At 40.2% G+C, this 21,462-nt stretch overlaps 1 long non-coding RNA gene across 1 annotated transcript; it reads left to right on the plus strand.

Moving 5' to 3' along the window:
• The first annotated feature begins 927 nt into the window (after positions 1-927).
• LOC139745493 (uncharacterized) lies at positions 928-5,813 on the plus strand. The gene is made up of 3 exons (XR_011711895.1): positions 928-1,131; positions 2,104-2,190; positions 4,276-5,813. It is a non-coding gene; the product is annotated as an uncharacterized lncRNA (long non-coding RNA).
• Positions 5,814-21,462: the final 15,649 nt, after the last annotated feature.

The following is a 21,462-nucleotide window of genomic DNA, read 5'->3' on the forward strand; positions in this document are numbered from 1 at the left end:
TGCCCTCCTTCTCTTCCTTGTCTCTCCTTTCCTCCTTCTTTTCCTTGCCTCTCTTTTCCTCCTTCTTCTCTTCCTTGTCTCTCCTTTCCTCCTTCTTCTCTTCCTTGTCTCTCCTTTCCTTCTTCTTCTCTTCCTTGTCTCTCCTTTCCTTCTTCGTTATCCGCTCCCCCCTCAACTCGATTTGGGACCTATTCTTCATCCAGTTTTTGCGATACGTCTCACTAGCGACACCATACTGGATGGTGGGCAGCCTTCGATGGGGATGGTGTGTTCCATGGTGGAGATCGAGCGCTCGCTGATTCTCGACCTCCCTCCCACAGATCCTACATCTCCCCGTTATTGTTGTCTCATGATGATTATTTAGATGTTGCCGATACACCTCCCACGTGTTGTAATACGATGAACAGAAACGGCACTTCATCTGTGAAGCAATCAGGTGGGTAGAAACAAAACAGATATGATCTGGTTAGTCATTTACTCATCATCCTTCCCATATCTAAGTGGAGGCAGTCTAACTCTATGGGGATTGCGTCTCACAGTCTCATCAAGCCAATTCTTGCGGGGGGAACCATCATAGATCTTAAGTCTATTAACGTGTACCACTTTTGGTGCGGTCCTCTGTGACTGTTGGATACGATACACTACTTCAGACAGTTTACTGGTTACAAGGTACGGACCCAGCCACTTCATCATCAACTTAGGTGATAGACCTCTTCTCCTCTGGATACTTTGCAACCAAACCCAGTCACCCTTCTTGAATGTACGCATCACAGTGTTTCTGTCATACATCTGTTTCTGCTTAGAAGCTGCTAACTTCAGTTTTGATCTCGCATTCTCGTGTGCATCTTGTAGTGAACATCTTAACCTGTATGCATAATCATCTTTGTCATTTTCATCATCAGGTGTTGGTGATTCTATCGTCAAATCTACTGGAAGAGTGGTTTCCCTTCCCAACATCATCATAGAGGGAGTTTCACCAGTCGACGATTGGATTGACGTTCGATAGGCCATCATAGCGAATGGTATCCTCTCATCCCAGTCTCTCTGATGACGATCAGGGTCAAGTGATGCAGCTAGTGTAGTCGTCAAAGTGCGGTTGAATCGCTCAACGAAGCCATCTCCCTTAGGGTGGTAAGGACAAGTTCGAGTTTTCTTCACTCCTAACAACTTACATACTTCCTTCATCAGTGTGGACTCAAAGTTGCGTCCCTGGTCAGTGTGTAATTCTTTGGGTATCCCAAATCGACAAATGAATTCTTCAACAAAGACCTTAGCAACCGTCACAGCTTCTTGGTTAGGAATGGCAAAGGCTTCAATCCATTTAGTAAAGTAATCTCCGATGACAAGCACATAGACATTCCCTCTATCAGTCTTAGGTAGGGGTCCCATGATATCCATTGCAACACGCTCTAATGGGGCTCCAACTCCATATTGCTGCAAAGGGGCAAGAAGTCGCTTTGGCGGATTCTTCATCATGGCACAAGTGTTGCATTTTCTCACCCACGACCTCACATCACTTGCAAGTCCTACCCAATAATACCTCTGCTGTACCTTATGAAGCAACTTGTGTACCCCTAAGTGTCCAGCTGTTGGAGAATTATGCAATTCCATCAAAATCTCTGGTCGTAATGTACGAGGGAGAACAAGTTTCCAAGTCACATCACTACCATCAACAGACTCCCATTTCCTCATCAATACTCCATCTCGCACTGCCAGTAAATCCCAGTTCACCCAATAGGTTTTCACTGCAGAGGAAAAGGCAGACACTTCTTTCCATTCTGGCTTCACATCATTCGTTTCTTTCCATCTCAACACATGTTTGATGTCAGCATCTTGCTGTTGTGCTCGTCTAATTCTCTCAAACGTCACAGAGGGAAGCAAAGTAATTGCAGCAACTCTCTCTGTCAACTCATCTACATCAAAAGCTGTATTCTCAGCCATCATCCATGAATAACTTGTATCTAAGTAAGAAACAACAACAACAACACTAAAATTCAAACGTCTGCAACTTCAATAACTTCGTAGTTTACTCCACCATTTCAATTAACTACTCGACACGCTTAGTCATCAGTATCTAATTCAATGTCTCTGTTTCCTATACAGGCATCATTTAGGCGGCCGCACTGGGAACAAGGGCGTCTTGACAGTCCGTCAGCATTCATGTGAACTCTTCCAGCGCGATGAACCAAGGTAAGGCGATACTGAGTAACAATCTCTAACCATCTGGCTAGCTGACCTTCAGGATTCTTGAAATTGAGTAACCATGTCAGTGCGCCATGATCTGTTCGAACTTGGACCTCTTGACCGTAGAGATAATGTCGAAAGTGCTTCAGAAAGTGAACAATCGCTAACAGCTCTCGTCTCGTCACGCAGTAGTTTTGTTCTGCTCGATTCAAAGTTCGACTTGCATAGGCTATGACTCTCTCATGCCCATCTTGTGCTTGTGATAACACAGCCCCGATAGCGTACTTGCTTGCATCAGTGTCCATAAGAAATGGTACTCCTTCTCTTGGGTAGGTTAGAATTGGGGAGGTTGTTAACTTCTCCTTCAAAGTCTGGAATGCCGTCTCACACTCTGAGCTCCAGTCAAATTTCTTCTCTTTCTGAGTGAGGACATGAAGTGGTCTTGCAATTTCAGCAAAGTCCTTAATGTACCTGCGATAATATGACGCCAGGCCGAGAAAACTTCTGACATCAGTTGTGTTGGCAGGTGTAGGCCACGATTTGATTGATTCTATCTTCTCAGGATCTGTGCGTACTCCGTTATCTGACACAATGTGACCCAGGTAGAGAACTTCTGTCTTGAACAGGTGACATTTCTTGGGTTTCAACTTCAAGTTAGCACTTCTCAGACGATCTAGAACGAGTTTGAGTCTGTCGATCACCTCCTCCACTGATGAGCCGAATACGATAACATCATCCAAGTAAATGAGTAGTATCTTCCAATGAAGTCCTGCCAGCACAGTTTCCATCAATCTCTCAAAAGTAGACGGTGCATTTGATAACCCAAAAGGCATCACTTCAAATTGGTACAGACCTCCAGGCACGACAAAAGCCGACTTCAACTTTGCATCATCATCAAGGGGAACCTGCCAGTAACCAGAGGCTAAGTCTAGTGTGCAGAAATACTTTGCACCATCAAGAGCATCAATCGACTCATCTATTCTTGGAAGGGGAAACGAGTCTTTCACAGTGTGTTTGTTGAGTAAGCGATAATCTACACAAAACCTCTTGGTACCATCTTTCTTATCTACGAGTACAACAGGGGAAGACCACGGGCTGCTTGATGGCTTGATTATGCCTCGTTCCAGCATCTCTTTCACTTGTTTGTCGATTTCATCTTTCAGACCCATAGGCGGACGTCTTGGCCCTTGTCGCAGTGGTGCATTACATGTCGTGTGAATGGAGTGATACATCATCGTAGTTCGACCTATGTCATTGTCTCCTCTTGCAAATACGTCTCCATACTCAGCTAACATCTCGGCTATTTTGGCATGCTGTCGCTCATCAATGTTGGCTGTTGCCTCGATATACAAGTCTCTCAGGTGTTTGGGTACATCATCAATCAGTTCATCAGCACTAACTTCAACTCTCTGAACACGGCTTCGTTCATCACTCATACTGGCACAGGAAATGACCTCATTGTCTATCACAACTAACTCCTCTTCACAGTTTATTCTCGCATTGGTGCATTGGAGAAAATCCATCCCCAAAATTCCATCTTGCTCAATATCTGCTACCACTAACTCAACTTCATGTACTCTACTTCCAATCTTCATCTCTACTTCAATCTCTCCATACACTGTAATTGCAGATCCGTTTGCTTGAGAAAGCTGTACTGCAGAATGACACATATTTGCTTGATGCATTGTGCTGACTACATCATGAGAAATTAATGAAATTGTTGCTCCAGTGTCAATTAAGAAATGCAACTGTCTGTCATCAATCATCACGGGAATGAACATAGTGTAACTGACATCACTGATAGTGCAAATCCTAGTTCTGTTACTCTGCTGTTCATCATCTAGTTGTGTGGGCCTGATCGCTGGTAGTTGGGCCGTCCCCTGGCCAACAGGGAAGACCTCCTGTCGTTTCCCTGCTGAGCTCCACGATTTGGGCACTCCCTACTAAAGTGTCCAATCTGCTGGCAAGCAAAACATGTGACAGTAGATCTATCAATCTTTGGTCTCACATCACTCTGTCTCAACACTTCAGTCAACTGTCTGAGAGTAGATTTCAGCTCATCAATTTCATGTCTCATTTTGTCATTCACAGGTGCAGCCTGGGCCTGGTTCTCCACTGTCCTGACGTATCGAGTTGGCCTACATCTCTCGCGAGCTTTCTCTACCTTCAAAAAGGATTCTGTCGCGAGCCCTGCACGGATTGCCTCATCTAAAGTCATTGCATGCGCACGGAATATGCCACTACGAATCTCTGAGTCATCAATTGCTTCTGAGAAATGTCCACGCGCCAGTCTCTCACGTGCATCATTACTCAGTTCAGGGTAAGCTAAGGCAGTCAAATCACGGATGGCTTGGCCGAGTTCTTGCAGAGTCTCATCTTTCCCACGACGCCTCATTCTAAGTTCCATCAAGAAATTTTCAGCATGCTCCCCTGGACCAAATCTATGTTCCAAGTGCTTCACTAAGTCCTTGTAAGAAATGGGTGCACCAGGCGGCAAATTCGACAACACCTTCAAAGCAGGTCCCTGCAAACGAGTCGCCAAATACTGCCCAGCCTCAGAATCAGTCCACGAATTCAACTCTTTGCAAACCTCAAAATGACGGCGATAATCACCCCAAGGCATCTTGCCACTGAACTTGTCGGGAATTACATCCTTGCGATGTACATCTCCAGTTCGCATCATCGTCTCGGTTGGGACATCACTTGCAACATAGCGGGGGTTGGCATCAAACTGACTAGCGGTATATTCGCGTCGTCTTCTTGGCGGGATGCTATCACCATACTCATTCATTCTGACAGCTATCTCTGGATCCGTACCATCAACAGCCCAACTTCTAGTGACTACATCATCGCCCCCACCAGTACCCTCTGTCATCGTCACAGGACTCACTGGACTAGCATCAGTCATGACCGCCTTTTTAGTTTTAGCGTAGAAATGGGGTTTGTGAACGTGTCTCTTACAAACAATCAGGAGCAAGCTCCCCTATGCAACTATTCACCTATGTACTACTCTTTCACCTTAACTCTAACCAACCAGTTCGTGAATAGAGTTATAACTTACACTAAGGTGCGAAGTGTGCATTTTTACCACTACTTAATCATCTTACGTGTATTAATACTTTGTTTTATGCACTCATACTCTCCTATACTCCAACCAATTTTAAAAACAGTACTTTAGTACTTTTCTTAACACTCAGAATTTTCAGTCTATTTCAGAGCACAGGTACTACATGAGCCTCTCGACAGACCAGCTGTCCTAACCTCAAACTTCACCACCAATGTCACCGTAACTTCTTCACATCACTATCCTAGGTCTCACAGCTCCCTGCTGTTCACCTACTACTAACTCACAACTTCAACGTCACTACATTGCCATATCTCCACAACGGCATAAGTTCTCCAAAACTCCATAGATTTGTCATGTAATACCAGTGTTCAAGATAGCGCAATCACCTAGCAAATTCTGTACTTCATTTTTAACCACTAAGTGCTTCTCAGTGTTATAAACCAAAGTACTATTTCCAAAACTAACAACCTGTTTGTAACCACACCGACAATTTTTTTTCTTCTACTGTCCTGATACAAAATTCACTAAGTTAAATATTCTGACTTAGACCTTTGCAATAGACCATCAGACCGCTCACAGAAATATAATTTCTGAAGTAAAAACTTAACCATCACTCCGCTTACCAGAAATTTCAGTCTCTACTAGTGCAGCGTGACTATATATCCCACTGCTTACAAAAATTTTATTTCTCAACTAATGCAGCGTGACCATCCCACCGCTTACAAAAATTTATTTCTCAACTAATGCAACGTGACCATCCCACCGCTGCCACCAAAAATATGTAACGGTATTTGATCGTGACCATGTACCAATTTGGGGTGGCGATCTTAAAAGATTTGTCCTATCTGCCACCAAACAGTAACAAGGCTAGATCTCCGTAACGGTAGCTCAATCAATCAAATCTCATCAACTATCACTCATTCGAAGGTAATGCTGCCACCAGGTTTGTTTAGGTAAACCACGCCTTGCCAACAACATAACTTTCTTATTGTCAGCAGAACTACAGAGAGAGAGGGAGAATAACTAGATTCTATTCATAACAAACACTGACCAATCGGAATGTTCCTTTTATAAGTGCCTAAACGACCTTGAATGCCACTATCACACTGTATGTGCTATTGGTTGAAAGTGCGTACATGCAAATGAGATAACTGACTTGACCGCCAAACAGTCCTACTAAGCCATTACTACTGGCACTTGAATGCAGTGAGTCTCGTGATTTTGCACTAAAATCTCCTGTTTCAACCAGACTTCTATGCCAAGTTTCTAACAATCTCATCATTCAAGCATTCAGCATAATATAGGTGAGTTGATAATTCGATATTTAGTGTCTTTGTGCATAATCGTGACTGTTAGAGTAGCTAGTGCCTAGTGTAGATATTTAAATACCACGAGTCAGCTGTGCACGTTTCAGTCATTGCACCCAACACTCCAAACAGCGACAAATTCTCCACACGTGTTTCGAACACACGCTCAGTCAGACTGGCACGCTAAGCATTCTCAACCACTCTCGAGCATAAGTTCAGCAGGCCTAACTGTCATGCACATTTCACTTATAAATTGCGGCACACACATTCTGGCATTCCTACAGTGTAACCTAACTTCTAGTAATCCCTTCTCTCTCAGTAACAAAGTTCTTATCAAACTAATTACTTCAACTGGCTCGAGCGTCGATGACGGGTTCGTTTGTCCACAGTATATGGACGCGGTCGTGGGATGATGGTCTTGTTCTACACTGCTAAACTACTCTTACTTAGATTATTTCACACATCACAACTGCATCCACAGATCACTAAGCAGACTTTCAGTCAATCATCACACAACGCTTGACTTTCTTCTAAACTTAGTCTGTACAAGCAGGGATTGAATTCACAACAACACTGAACATTTAATTCCAAACTTCAGTACATTGTCGTAAGTGTGGTTACATATTATGTACACTCTGATTCTGAATGATCTGTACACTTTACAATATTGTACAGTTCAAACATTTACACACAGATGCTTTCCATTTTAGAAAATCTGACATTGATACTTATACTCTGTGCCCCAATTCTTATGTTTGATATTACCCATTGGAGAAGTATGAGTGCATTTCTTTACTTACATACTGACTTTATTAAACCACCTTAAGTATTACTAACGCTACACTCAGCACAGTGTGAACTTAGATTTTATCAGCTTTTGGTTATAGTGTCTTTTACTTAAATTGAATTACCGGTCCTCCATTCTAGATGTTACTAAGCTCAGTTCCTGGCATTTGTCTCCAAATCTAGACTGCAAGCAGTCTTCCTTGTTTTTCTCCTTTATAAAGCACGGCTCAATAAATTACGCAAACAACAAGAATAAATAACACGCGTCTTTCTGCTAGTCTCACGACACTATCCGGATCTCACCCCGCCGGGATTTTAACCAGCACACACTCCACAGATACATTTCTAGGCCCTGTCAACAGTTCCTTGCAAGTTCTGCACTCACTCTGTCGGTGTCAGACCCTGCAACCTAGGTATCTCACTACCCGGTACTCGGTGATAGCATAGACATCAAGTGGGTCACACTCCTACCTATCACTGGTGGGACACAAACACCGCTTTAAAATAACCATCTTCTGACGCTAAATTCAGCACTTCGACCGTTACTGTGCACTAGTCAGGCCTGCCCTAGGCACACTCGATTTTGACACTTGTTAAATTTACTACAAGTAATGAGTGAACGGACAGAAACACAAGGAGGAAAGAGGGGGGGGGGAAGAAAGAGGAAAGAACAGCAGCTTGCCATGACCACATCATACTAGGACATCAATTGCCAGATTGCAGCTAAGCCCTTGTAGTTTCAACATCATTGAGACTCAACCTTCAGCTAAAGCATCAAACTTGTCTTTCGTCTCGAACCAGTCTCTGACACTGAAAACATCACAACTGCTGGCTCGGCATGGTAACACGTCACTCATCAAGCTGTTGAATCTGCCGTCAGTCTTTCACCTCATCAGGGAATAAAAGGGAAAGGAGGGGGGGGGGGAAGGGGAAGGGGAAGGGGAAGGGAATCTGCCCAACACTCATCACAAACTAAACCTATATCTATAACCTATTCAGTCTTCAAATGCAAAAAGCACTACTATGGTACCACTTCATGTCTTCATAAGATGTTGAACTACAATCCACTGCACATCACATTATGATCATAAAAATATTCACACTGCTGCAAAAATGTCTAAGTGCTATCACCATAGAATATTCTAAGTTGCCACACTTCTGAAAATGCCTAAGTGCCATTGTCATAGAATAGCCTGAGTTCACACTTTCCTGAAAATGTCAAAGTGCTATCACCTCAAAATATTCTGAGTTAACACTCTGAAAATGTCAAAGTTCCTTCCTCATGAAATATTCTAAGTTCTCACTTCTCTGAAAAATGTCTAAGTTCTGACCATGTCAAAAATTTCTAAGTCATACTTCTCTGAAAATGACTAAGTGCTGACACAATGAAATATTCTAAGTTCACACTTCCCTTGAATAATATCTAAGTGCTGACACTGTCAAATATTTCTAAGTCACACTTCTCCGAGAATGACTAAGTGCTGACACCATAAAAATATTCTAAGTTCACACTTCCCTGAGAAATTTCTAAGTGCTGCAACTGTCAAATATTTCTAAGTCACACTTCTCTGAAAATGACTAAGTGCTGACTATTGACACCATAAAATATTCTAAGTTCACACTTCTCTGCAAAATGTCTAGCTAAGTCTCAACGAGCGTCTCATACAAGAGCAGAACTAACAGTTAGATTCTAGACAACACTAACTACAATCCTAATGCAGTTTAAATTCCAAACACCAGTTACCAATCTGGGTAACATTCTAACAACAACTGGATAAGAACTTGGGTAACAACAATAATTAGAGTGAGTCTATCCTAGGAGACATCGTTCATGACCCCCTATCCCAGGGTCCCAGACCCTGCTTTCCATCATCGCCATCTCTCTGTTTAGCAAAGGAAAATGACAACCTCTCAATAAATTTGCCTAAGAGACTGTGAGCATGTAAGAAAATATTCTCAAACAATTGGTACACCATACTTATCCCTACTCTATTGAGAAGCAGAGTTTATTTTCGCCTAAGTCAATGGGAAAGAAACCCTAAATTCGCTATCCATCTTGTCAATAAAATTGTTTCCAATTTCCCTAACTAGGAAAACCATCACAAATATTTTCTAAGTATTTGTTTATATCCTCATATCTCAGTTTATAAGTTCTAACAATGCTAACAACAATTTAGAGACTTAGAGAATTTTAGACTTACAATTGCTCTAACTTTAGCCTCAAGACTGTATCAGATCACAATTGTACTTGTAGCATCAACAAAGCATCAAGGATGTACAGAGTCAAGATCTTCATAAGATTTCTCAGCCAGGGTAAAATTTCAAGCTTCCCGGGCCCCTTTTATACCCCTTGACCCTGAGCTCTAAAGTGCAGACAATACGCCTCTGAACGCTGATTGGCTAAAAGTTTCTACGTCACGCACAGCGGTAAATTCGATTGGGAAGTACACTGCAGCGACCATTGCTCGCCGGGGAATTAACCTGGATACAACAAAAATTACACTCTCATCTTTTGACATTACACTTCCAGATCAAATTCTGGCTATTCACCAACTTATTTCTCTTCAGCATAAAAGGTAAGCAATGAGATTACACATTTCTTAACGCCATTTCTCGTACGTGAATACGCTCGATCTTACCCCAGTCCCACATGTACTATTCTATGTTTTCTGACTGAGCTATAATTAGCACACAGGATTCGCCGTTGCCGATTTATTTTAGACATGTCAGTAAAACCACATAGTCTCATTTTATACTTGTAAAAACATTCAAATGACTTAAGTTTCTTCCAAAATTCGATCTTGTATACCAAAAAGATCTACAAAAAACCAAAATCTATGTCATTAATTCTGAATACGTCTGTTGACATTCCGTGATACGGTAACTACGACATACGCTGTGCAATTGTCTATGTAGCCTAGCTAGCGTCTACACATTGTCATTTACGTGTGCATCCTGCTACTACAGTGCTAGTCTTCTATCATCACTGTTCACTGTTTATTACACATATTCTTCAATAAAATCTTCTTTACTGTGATATTCATTTTGTGTAAAATGCCTCAATTTTGTTGTTTTGTATTTCTCAGAATTTTATTCACATTCCAATGTTCACCGTTAGCAATTTTGAGATAATTACCAACACATTGCCTGTATCCAAAGACAATATCAACATTGCTGTTCTCATTATGTATAGTCAGGTATCCTATTACCGAACGGTATCCTATTACCGAACGTGTACTTTGTCAATGGAGCGCGTACAACAACTCGAATACGCATTCATTGCACTACGCGCTGTTATCTCATAGGGGAAGCCAGTGCCGAAAATTGCTAAACTGCAGCAAAAAAACAAAACAAAAACGTAATTTACCTCAAATTTACGTAATAATTGCTAAAATTTCGATGTTCGTTGTCCTGCGTTAATAAACATTGACCGAAAATACAATGTACAAATTTCCCCATACAGAGGGCGCACGTTCGGTAATTACAATACGATTTGCGTCGGTAAAAAGAGACAACTTTTGTGGAAGGGTTATTTGAAATACGTATTTTTTCTAAAAGTTGGCTTATTTTTCAAGTATTTTCGTTACAGCTAAAGTCATCAGCATTTCGATTATCTATAAGGATATTTTTGGCTGAATTATTGCATAATGTTGCCCGTTTGGAGCAATAAAACAAAAATCGTTCGGTAATAGGATACACCTCCATACTACATGTATTGTATTGTATTGTATTTATTTATTTATTTTTTTTTTTTTTTGGGGGGGGGAATAACAGCATTTTCCTCACACTATTATACGCTAACGTATATTGATATTCTCAAGGTAGCAACGTAATCGGTCTCTCGTTAAAGATAATAAAAAGTTTTGGTACCTCAAAAGTTTCCCTGAATTTCCTTGTCTTGGTTTGTGTTTCACGTTAAAGTACGTTGTCTGTGAGAATTACTCGCCCCAAAGTGCTCTCTTGTCTTAGTAATCATGCAATAATGGTTTCGTACCAGAGCCGTCGCCGTACGGCGTCGATAAATATTGTACGAAACCACTGACTGCGACCAGCAGCGTGCAGCCCATTGTACGCATAGCTAACTGCGACCAGCAGCCCCATACGCATAGGGTAATGGGGCTTCGCACTATTGCAGCATTCAGGATCATGACAGAAATAGTATCGCGGGTAAATGTCAACTTAAAATCCAAAAATTTCTTCGATTTGAAGACTTACCAATTAATTTGAGGTATTGAAAACAGGCTTCGAACAACGTTTGGTTCTGCCAATAGTCCCTTTCTTTTCGAATTGATGACTGAATGTGACTCGGTCGAGAGGACCTTGGGAGAGCTACATACACTGACTACTACGGCCAGCGCATGCGCACACAAACATACCGATGTGTTGGCTCAGTGAGTAGAGCGGCTGCCCTCACAATCGGGAGGTCGTGGGTTCAAACCCCGGCCGCGTCATACCAAAAGACGTTAAAAGATGGGAGTTGCTGCAACTTTGTTTGCCGTTCAACAGTTGAAAAGGTTAGAGCAACGTCGATCTGGCGCTGCTCAGTGGCTGCCGGGCCCACGATCAATTGGGCAAAAAGAATTTCCATTCTCGGACAATAAAATTTGGAGTTTATATCCAAAACAATTATCATTATTATTAACATCTTATCCGTTGATGGATTTGAAATTTGTGCGCATGTGATGTGTTCGCATGCACTGGCTGTAGTATTCAGTGTATGTAGCTCTCCCAAGGTCCTCTCGACAGAGTCACATTCAGTCATCAATTCGAACAGAAAGGGACTATACTCTCTTAATTTCTAGGACTTAAATTTTAAATCTTTCTTACGACTTAAAATATTTTAAGTCTTTAAGACTTATTTTAGGTGGCTTCGATTAAAAGTTGAGTGTCGAAGCTGTTCGCAATCTAAATCTAACAAGGACTTAAACTTTCAGCCAATCAGATGACTTGTAAATGACGTCATGCGCTATCTTGAACCGCCTAAAACCGGAATTGGCGCTGGCCGTCACTTTGCTTCATGCGATGCTAGATAGCGTAGTCATACACACACATTCAGTGCACATTATGTACATTGTACATGTACTATAGTACTTGTACCTACCATCGACCATTTGCAAACAAACGCTATTGACTCGAACAGTTGAGTTGGTCTTGAAGGCAGAAGTCATGCAGGCCGGAGTTTTTTGAGGGCATGATCTGACGGAAGCTTGACCAAGTTGCTTAAAGGTGAGCATATTACTGTATGAGTGCTTAAGAATGTGTTTGATAACTCTGGGACTCAGTAACCAAAGACAAAAGATGTTAAGATGTGCACTAACCGCCCTACATTTTTGGTGAGTTTAAGCCTTGCCGCTGTATACAGCGCTGTCCATCCCTGAAGCGACAGTGCTAACGTTAGCTGTTCATGGCTAATGTGTCTATCCAAACATTGTAACAAGTTACATGTAGGCTAACGTTTGTGGGGGCTCTATTTCGGTGAAACTGCAAGTACAAGTGTAATAATACAGGGACTCTTATAAAGCGCCCATTCTACCCAATGATTTACGATGTTGGTGTCTTGACTGAAAGGTAAAGCTACTGTATGGGCATAACAGGCTACTGTAGCGTAGGCCTAACTGTCGTCTAACACTGAGTAACAGTAACAAGTTAGTGTCAGTTCACCCCTTCTTACACTCTTGTAAGGTTTAATTTATCAATTTCTACGTAGAAAGGCACAGTTCTAGGCCTTATCATGCCCCACTATGCTGTGATAAAATGTAGGGCATATGCTGTTAGATGGGTTTTATTTTTAACGTTGTGTTTAGGCCACCAATAGTACGTAGACCCTATGGGCGCTACAATAGAACTGCGACCAGCCCAAACACGAAGCCCCCTGTGTGATGAGCGCCCCAGGGTTTAGGGCGCCAATGTTGCAATGCCAGTGCAGTGGCGTCAAGCTCTGAAACTGTAAAAACTTCTATCGCATGGGCCATATTGGCTGACATCACCAATTTCCATTGACTCCCATATTAAAATAGGGGGTCTACAATTAATAAACAGTTTCTGTTCCATTGCATGACTAGGTCTACTGAGTCTGATGTCACAATAAACAATTACCTTTGGCGTGTGCACTCAACACTCTTACTATCAAGCGTGCATCATGTCACTCATTTTACTGGAATAATCAACTTCAATGCTACTTGCACTCGGCTGCGTACATGTGTATGTAATGTGAATGTGCTACTGATTTGCATTCCATGAAAATACTTCTACTATTATTACTACCACTCAGTAGTAGGCCTGGACACCTAGGCCTTATGGTTGCCATTTCTGCACTGAATTCAAGATTCTTTCTTGAACTAGTAAGTCTGTTAGTGTTATTGTTGAAGGCGTTGTGTGAAACAAATAATGTATGGGATTAACTCGTGCAATGGAACAAGATTTCGCACCTGGATAAAGGTATTCTACTCCAGTCTTTTATTTAGCATAATCAGTGTGGTGATCTGTGTTTGAGTAGAAGGATCTAGACTTAAAAATTCTACAGATCTACACTTCTGGCTGAGATGTATGCATGAAGCATCACATACATCAGTGAGAGAATGTAGTGAAGTTTTACAATGTATGAGGCCTTTTTTTATTTTTTACTTTTAATATTTTTTAAGATAAAGGGAATGCAAATTACCTGTTATTTGTATAATTTGTACTCCAAGGAGTACTCTGTCAGGACTATCCCTTCTTGGTGTTTAGATATGCAAGACATCCCTGGTATTTCTAAAAATTGATTTTAACGATAACATCTGAAACAAAAATCAGAGATATCGGTCTCATTTTTTCCTCCAGCATGAAATACAACCCTCGAGACCAATAAGAAATAATTAATTGCATAAAAATCTAGAAATGTGGCTATGGCGACCGTTTATACCCCCGAAGCATATTTGTTTTCTTCCTTTTTTTTTTGTCAAGCGTTTCTGTTTTTCATTTTCCACTTCCTGATCACTGATATTTCACAGTTTTTGTGTTTATTTTCACATCAATGCGGACTTTGCCCAGTTGTACCGAGAAAAGTGCAGGAGATGGTGAACAGATGGGGGCCATTTTACGTCAATAGAATCTTGCACTTGCCAAGCGAAACCACCCTTAGTTGCAAGACATCGTAAGAAGATGTGAAGACATGGATGGAGACAGTAAGTCCTTCCGCCAATCCTCATAGATCTTGTGGCATTGATTATAATTACTGGAACAATTTCTGTCCAAAGTGTGAGAGTAAAACTTACTCATTTGTTTATGCTTCATTGCTATTACACCTTTCAGGAAAGTGAATGTGTACGAGTTTGCTCTTCATAGACTGATATTGATAATAAGTCGAAAACTGAATGTTAGGGATTGTCAGAGCTGATACAATACGTCATATCTAATGTTAAAGAGAATGGGTGAAATACTTAAAGTTGAAAAAAAAATTGTATTGTGTTCCATTCTATAGGAATTTTGTGGAATGTCACTACTTGCAGCGATGCTTCACAGACCCAACATCCCCATGTAGAAGAAAGGGAGAGGACCTCTCATGCTCCCAAGGGATGCCCAGCAGTACCTGGTGCAGAATGACTATGTGCCTGTAAGTACAGTATATGCTTAATGTTTATAGACTTGAAATAAGTTTATGATCAAATCATTGAGCTTCCAATTTTGAGAATTATCAATATGCATGTTTCATTGGGCTTTTAAGTACCAGCTCATGTTTAGAGAAGAATATTTTATTTCTTCGTATCTTACAAAGCAAGACTCGTGTAGAATCTGCATGTACTCAGTAACAGGTGGAATTTAAAAATCTGAATTTCTCATGCTGTCGTGAGAAATACAAAGTTTTCTTCTCTGATATATCAGTGTTTTTGAAGCGATTCTTCTCAAACAAACTTTAGAACATTCAGCAATGAATATTGTGTAGGGGTATCTACCGTGTTTTGACAGTTTTCTTTTAAATTCATTAAATTACGGATTAAAAATGCATGCTGACTTCTATTGATTTGTAATAATATGTACATCAAATATCTTATGAGTCTGGAACATGTAAATATCAAGTAGGCCCCACCCCGATGATGGCAAAAAGTAATCTGATTTCTGGGAACTTTTTTCAAGGCTTTGAGGTTTACCAGATGAGACAAAATGTTTTAAAATAATATGTTCCGAAATATATCAGAAATATTTACTTGTACATCACAAACTAAAAGTTATGTGATGAATATGTTATTAGTACATTGTATTTAAGATCAATATGTAAAATTATATCTTAATATTTTTTCACTCCAGAGTGCCCTCTCACTGAGAACTTAACTTCCCTCTATGTGATGCAAAGTTTATTACCCACGCCGATGAAAATCGGCAGGGGGTTATGTAAAGGGTTCCGTATGTTTGTTTGTTTGTTTGTTTGTTTGTTTGTTTTTTTGTTTTTTTGTTTGTTTGTTTGTTTGTTTGTTTGTGTACAAGATAACAAGAGAACGGGTAAACGGATTTGCACGAAATGTTCAGGGAATGTTTGGATAATGACAGGAAAGAATCGATTAGATTTTGGTGATAATCGGTTGACCCTTGCAAATTCTGTGTGACCTTGAAGTTTTGACCCCATGGTATAGTGACCATTCCGAAAATTTCCCGTTTCTCACTTTGCGATTTTCCGCTACCATACGAAGACATAAACTCCCCAACGATCCGACTTCGCTGCTCAAATGTTCGTAAGAATTCCGAAATTTACGTTTAGGCCTATTTGAGGGACTATGTCCTTCTAGATTTATGAAAGTTCGTTCTCCGTCATCACAAACTGGCCCGTATTTTGATGATTTTTCAAATTAACATTGATTGTTTTTTTCGTTGGAGGAGCATTTTGCTCGGTCGCAGTCACACTGCACGATATGCGTGCTCAATGTCAATGCGTGTGCAAGGCCGCTGAAAATGCATCGCGCTCTACACTGTTGGTGCAAAATTGCACCGGGGACGTTGCGGCGCTCGTTGGTGGCCGAATACTGGTGCAGTAGACATTTGCATTCAACCCTTGCATTGAATAATTCCCGTAGACACTAATCATAGGGGTAATTGCCTAGGGGGTACGTAAATTTTGTTTTTCTTTTTTGCTTTTGTGGATACCATCAAAGATCGTACACTCATACGACCTTTGATATTTGATGATTTTTCAAATTAACATTGATTGTTTTTTTCGTTGGAGGAGCATTTTGCTCGGTCGCAGTCACACTGCACGATATGCGTGCTCAATGTCAATGCGTGTGCAAGGCCGCTGAAAATGCATCGCGCTCTACACTGTTGGTGCAAAATTGCACCGGGGACGTTGCGGCGCTCGTTGGTGGCCGAATACTGGTGCAGTAGACATTTGCATTCAACCCTTGCATTGAATAATTCCCGTAGACACTAATCATAGGGGTAATTGCCTAGGGGGTACGTAAATTTTGTTTTTCTTTTTTGCTTTTGTGGATACCATCAAAGATCGTACACTCATACGACCTTTGATATCATCACACTCTCGGCTTGCTATAATCAAAATATCCCGCAAGAAAACGGCGTATTTCTCGATTTTTAGCGCTTTTTCCGCGACCCGTCGCGTAGACAATACTCTTAAAACTGGACTTAATTCGCGCGCGCTTGGAAAAGTTCCGATTCTGCACTTTTGACGGTGGAATTTGGGATTTTCGATGGATTTTTGGAGGAGACTTAAGGACTTTCCTGTACGTGAATGAGTGTTAATACCGTATGTGTAATTATGTGATTTGCGTGTGATGTGACTGTAGAACCAAAGATCGTACACTTCAGTGTACGATCTTTGGTAGAACTCACTGGCTGGTGATAAAGCACACTGGCAATTAAGTGGCCGAATTCTGGTAGATGACCGAATGCACATTATGTTTACCCCGACTTTGTACTTAGGCGTGGGTCTGCCGCCTTTGACGGCCCCTCTCTAGTTTGATAATAATTGTAGCCTTTGTCATTTGCTCAAACGATTCAAGTGAAATTTAGTTCGAAATATCAGTAGTGCTATACATGTTTAATCTCTTTTCAGGTAGGAACCAATGTTCATGGCATTGCTGATGCAGAGACTCCAACCCCAGCCCAAAGCATCTTCTGATCTGGAGATTCTCCCACCTGAAAGCCCTAGCAAACGGGAAACGCCAAGTTGATCCGCGCGAAACGTATACATCACGAGCGAGAAGCGCGAAGTTCAGTGATGCTAAAGATGCCACCTTCAGCCAGCCCTGCTTAGTCAGATAAGGGAGTGACTAGACGTACATCCAGTATTTTCTCATCCTGGACAAGACCATACTAAGTCCAGACTGGAGATGACCGGAAGCAAGAATTTGACAGACTCTTTAAAGCCCACTGTGTCTTCATCGTCAAATATGCTTGGGTGCTTGAAGCATTCTTTGATTTTGTGGCGGCATATTCATGTACTGCTTCAATCCCAAGTGAGGGCTTCGTTCTGGGCATTAGCCACGAACTTCAAGAACACGTCAGTGTATGATGCTAGTAAGATTCTTCGACATTGTGCCACAAACCCATGCACACAAGAAGCATATCTGACTTGCCCTGATGTGCAGCAAAGTTTTCTTAATTTTCGGTGAATTCTTAAATCAAAGTAACACAGGTAAAATGCTGCAATGTTTCCTTTGAAGATACTATCATGCATAATGTTTGACTCATGGATATTGAGTTATATTATGTGTGCCTCACTTTTCCATTTATATTGAGCTACAAATCCATGCACACAAGAAGCATGTCTGTCATGCCCTGGTTGTAGTAAAGTTTCCTTGTAATTTTTTTTGTGTGCATTTTTAAATGAAAATAACACAATAAGGAAAGTTAATGCCGCAATGTTTCCTTTAGAGGTGCTATCATGTATGTGTGTGCCTCACTTTTGCAATATTTCAAGTTTTTATACATGTCCAGTTTCAATTTATTTACTGTTCATCTTTGGCTTGTTTTCTGTATATTATGTCTGGTTGATGATGAAAAAAAAAAGTAATGCCAGATCCGCATTGATTTAAATTGAAAGAAGAAAGTTTAAGTTCCCTGAACACTTTTGTAATTGTTCAACGATTACCTAATTTTCATCACTCCCACAGTGTTGTTGAGCCATTGTCCATCACATTTATTGAGCGCTGATTTGTTGCTATTTTCATTATGACGTTGTGGCTAAACACTTTAATATGAAACTCTCTATTTATAAAGAAATAAACTTTGGTTTTCCAGCCAAAATATGTGCTTGAACCCACGAGGAAGGATAGATTCAGCGCAGATGGGCACCTTAAACAAATTTAGAGCATTTGACTTGAAATTTGGCACACATGACCACTGTGGTATATAGATATGGAAACAATGTGGTGAGCAATGCGTTGCCATGGTAACAGCTTTTTTTAAACCAAAAAACATACAAAAATATTGTGGATTCAGCTAACTTCCTTTAGTCTTCGAGCATTTAGCTAGAAATTTGGCACAAAAGACCACTGTGGTATGTAGATGTGTAAACGTATTCTTTCGTAAGTGCCGATCAATGTGTTGCCATGGTAACGGCATATTTTGAATGAAAATCATACAAAAAATATTGTGGATTCAGTTAACTCCCTCACTCTTTGAGTAATTGGCTTGACATTTGGCACATGCAACAACTTTAGCATATGTGACAGTGCACCTCAAAACAAACAAAAAGTCGCCAGATATGAATTTTTAGTTAAGACCATATTCTGAAAGAACAGACTTTAAGCTTTAAAATGATGTATAACTCAAATCAAATGGACTCTCCTAACCTATCTAAATATTGGAAAGAAAGCACAAACTCAGGAAAAGTGTGAACTGAGAAAAGAGGCTCTGAAGTACAGTGTCTATTCAAGCGCTTATAATACCAAACCGTGCTGGCTGTGCGATGAATGGGACAAAAAACAGGAAGTAAACCACCAGAGTAACAACAATGAAGGGATTATCAGATTAAATTGAAATTGAGCATGCCTCATTAACACATTCTGTCCATAATTAATGCTAACTTTCAAAGCAGTAGCACTATCCTTTCAAAAGTTATTAGAGTTGAAAGTGAAGAGTGTGGACAAGGTTTTTCAGAAATGAAAAAGGGATTCGAAAGACGCACCTGATCACACTATTCTGCCAAAAACGTTCGAGATAAACTGCTAAAAAAACACACTTTCCTGCCCGTTTTATGATACCAAATTTTAGCATAATGTAAAAGAAGACCCGCTCTTTCAGAAAATATGAAAAAGTCAAGTTCGGCTAGGTTGACCCATTTCACTTATTTTCAGTCCTCACGCAAAATCAGGGTGTGCGACTTTATGTTCGTTTTGAGGTGCACGGTCACATATAGATGTGCAAACTTAATCTTTCATCAATGGTGAACAATGCGTTGCCATGGTAACAGCATCTTTTCACTAAAATGCATACAAAGATATTGTGGATTCATGTAACAACCTCAGTCTTTGAGCATTTAGCTTGAAATTTGGCACACCTGACCACTATGGTACGTACATGTGCAAACTTAACCTTTCGTCATTGTTGATCATTGTGTTGCCATGGTAACAACATAGTTTGAATGAAAATCATACAAAAATATTTTGGATTCAGGTAACTCCCTCAGTCTTTGAGCATTTGGCTTGAAATTTGGCACATGCAACCATTGTAGTTCAGAAATATGCAAACTTCATATTTCATCATTGTTAAACAATGTGTTGCCATGGTAACGGTGCATTTTCAATGAAAATCATACAAACATTTCGATTCTCCTGTCTCTGTTTAGAGCATTTTGGCTTCAAATTTGGCACATGTTACCTCTACATTACCTAGATGTGCAAAAAATCTTTTGTCAGTGTGGAAAATGTGTTGCCATGGTAACAGTATATTTTGCATGAAAATGATACACTAATGTGAATTCAACTAAACCCCTCACCCTTTTAGCATTTAGCTTGAAATTTGGCACATATGACGGCTATGATATAGGGCCTATAGTTGTGCAAACTTCATTTTTTTCTTAATGTCCAACATTGTGTTGCCATGGTTACGCAATTTTTAGTAAAAACCATAGAAATCGTCAGTTTATTTATCTTGCTCACTCATTTTTTGAGCACTTGATTTGAGAGGTGGAACAGTGCATTGCCATGGTAATTTTTTTTTCTTTATTAAAAAGTAAGAAAAAATAATCCTGGTTGAGCTAATTCCCTCAGTTGTGGGTGGGGGTATATTAATCACAATGAGTGATAATTCTAGTTAAAAATTCAGATTGCATCACTTCAAGATAGTGCTTTGTTACGAGATATGACATCAAAGTAATTAAGAAACTAGTGGTCCATCTCACTTGAACAGTCTCTTGAGATGGTTCCCTGTCATCAGTTGAGATGGATTCTTAAATATCAATAGATTAAGCAGGAATTTGTATATTCTTTTGTCAAACATTTTGTCTACCAAAATGCAGTATGGAAATGTACTTATGTAAATCCATTTCAGACAATCGATATTCAAGGAATTTTAGAAGTAAGTTTAGAATGTTAATTGTTATTTGAGCTTCTTAATGTTTTAAGGTGAATTTACTTCAGAGTTTACATAGATCTTGCTCCCTACTGTTGTATGTAATACAGTTTGGATTCAATTGTAAATTTTCCCTATGGAATAGTGGAAAAATTAGGGAAGTCTGGTAAGAAATAAGGAAATGTAACACGTTTTCAGAAAACATTTCTTGACTAGTCCGTATGAATATGCAAATACATGCAGGTGAAAAGTGTAAAAATATTTTGAAGGAATGACATCATCAATTCCCTCATTTGGACGTTCATAAAGACTGGACAAGATCTGTTTTCTGGAAATGTGTGAAATTGAAAAGAGGCATATCTTCCTTATTTCGTAGCTGATTTTCATAGTCTTTACACCATTCTGTGTAGGGAAATTTCTTCTCTTTTCTAATGTGATTACACTAATTTTGGCCTTTACTTCCCTCTTGATTAAATTTATACTATGCATCATTCCAAAAAATCAAATAATTCTTTAAATTGCATGCATGGGACGTACAAAGCGTGTAAATCTAAACGTCAACTTAATGGAGGCTGTATTATTTATTACACGGCATCATTTCTAAAATTTAAGTTATTA

The sequence above is a fragment of the Diadema antillarum genome, unplaced genomic scaffold (genome assembly GCF_040938485.1).
Source record: "Diadema antillarum isolate AM-2024a unplaced genomic scaffold, OU_Dant_1.0 seq00001271_RagTag, whole genome shotgun sequence".
Lineage (NCBI taxonomy): Eukaryota > Metazoa > Echinodermata > Echinoidea > Diadematoida > Diadematidae > Diadema > Diadema antillarum.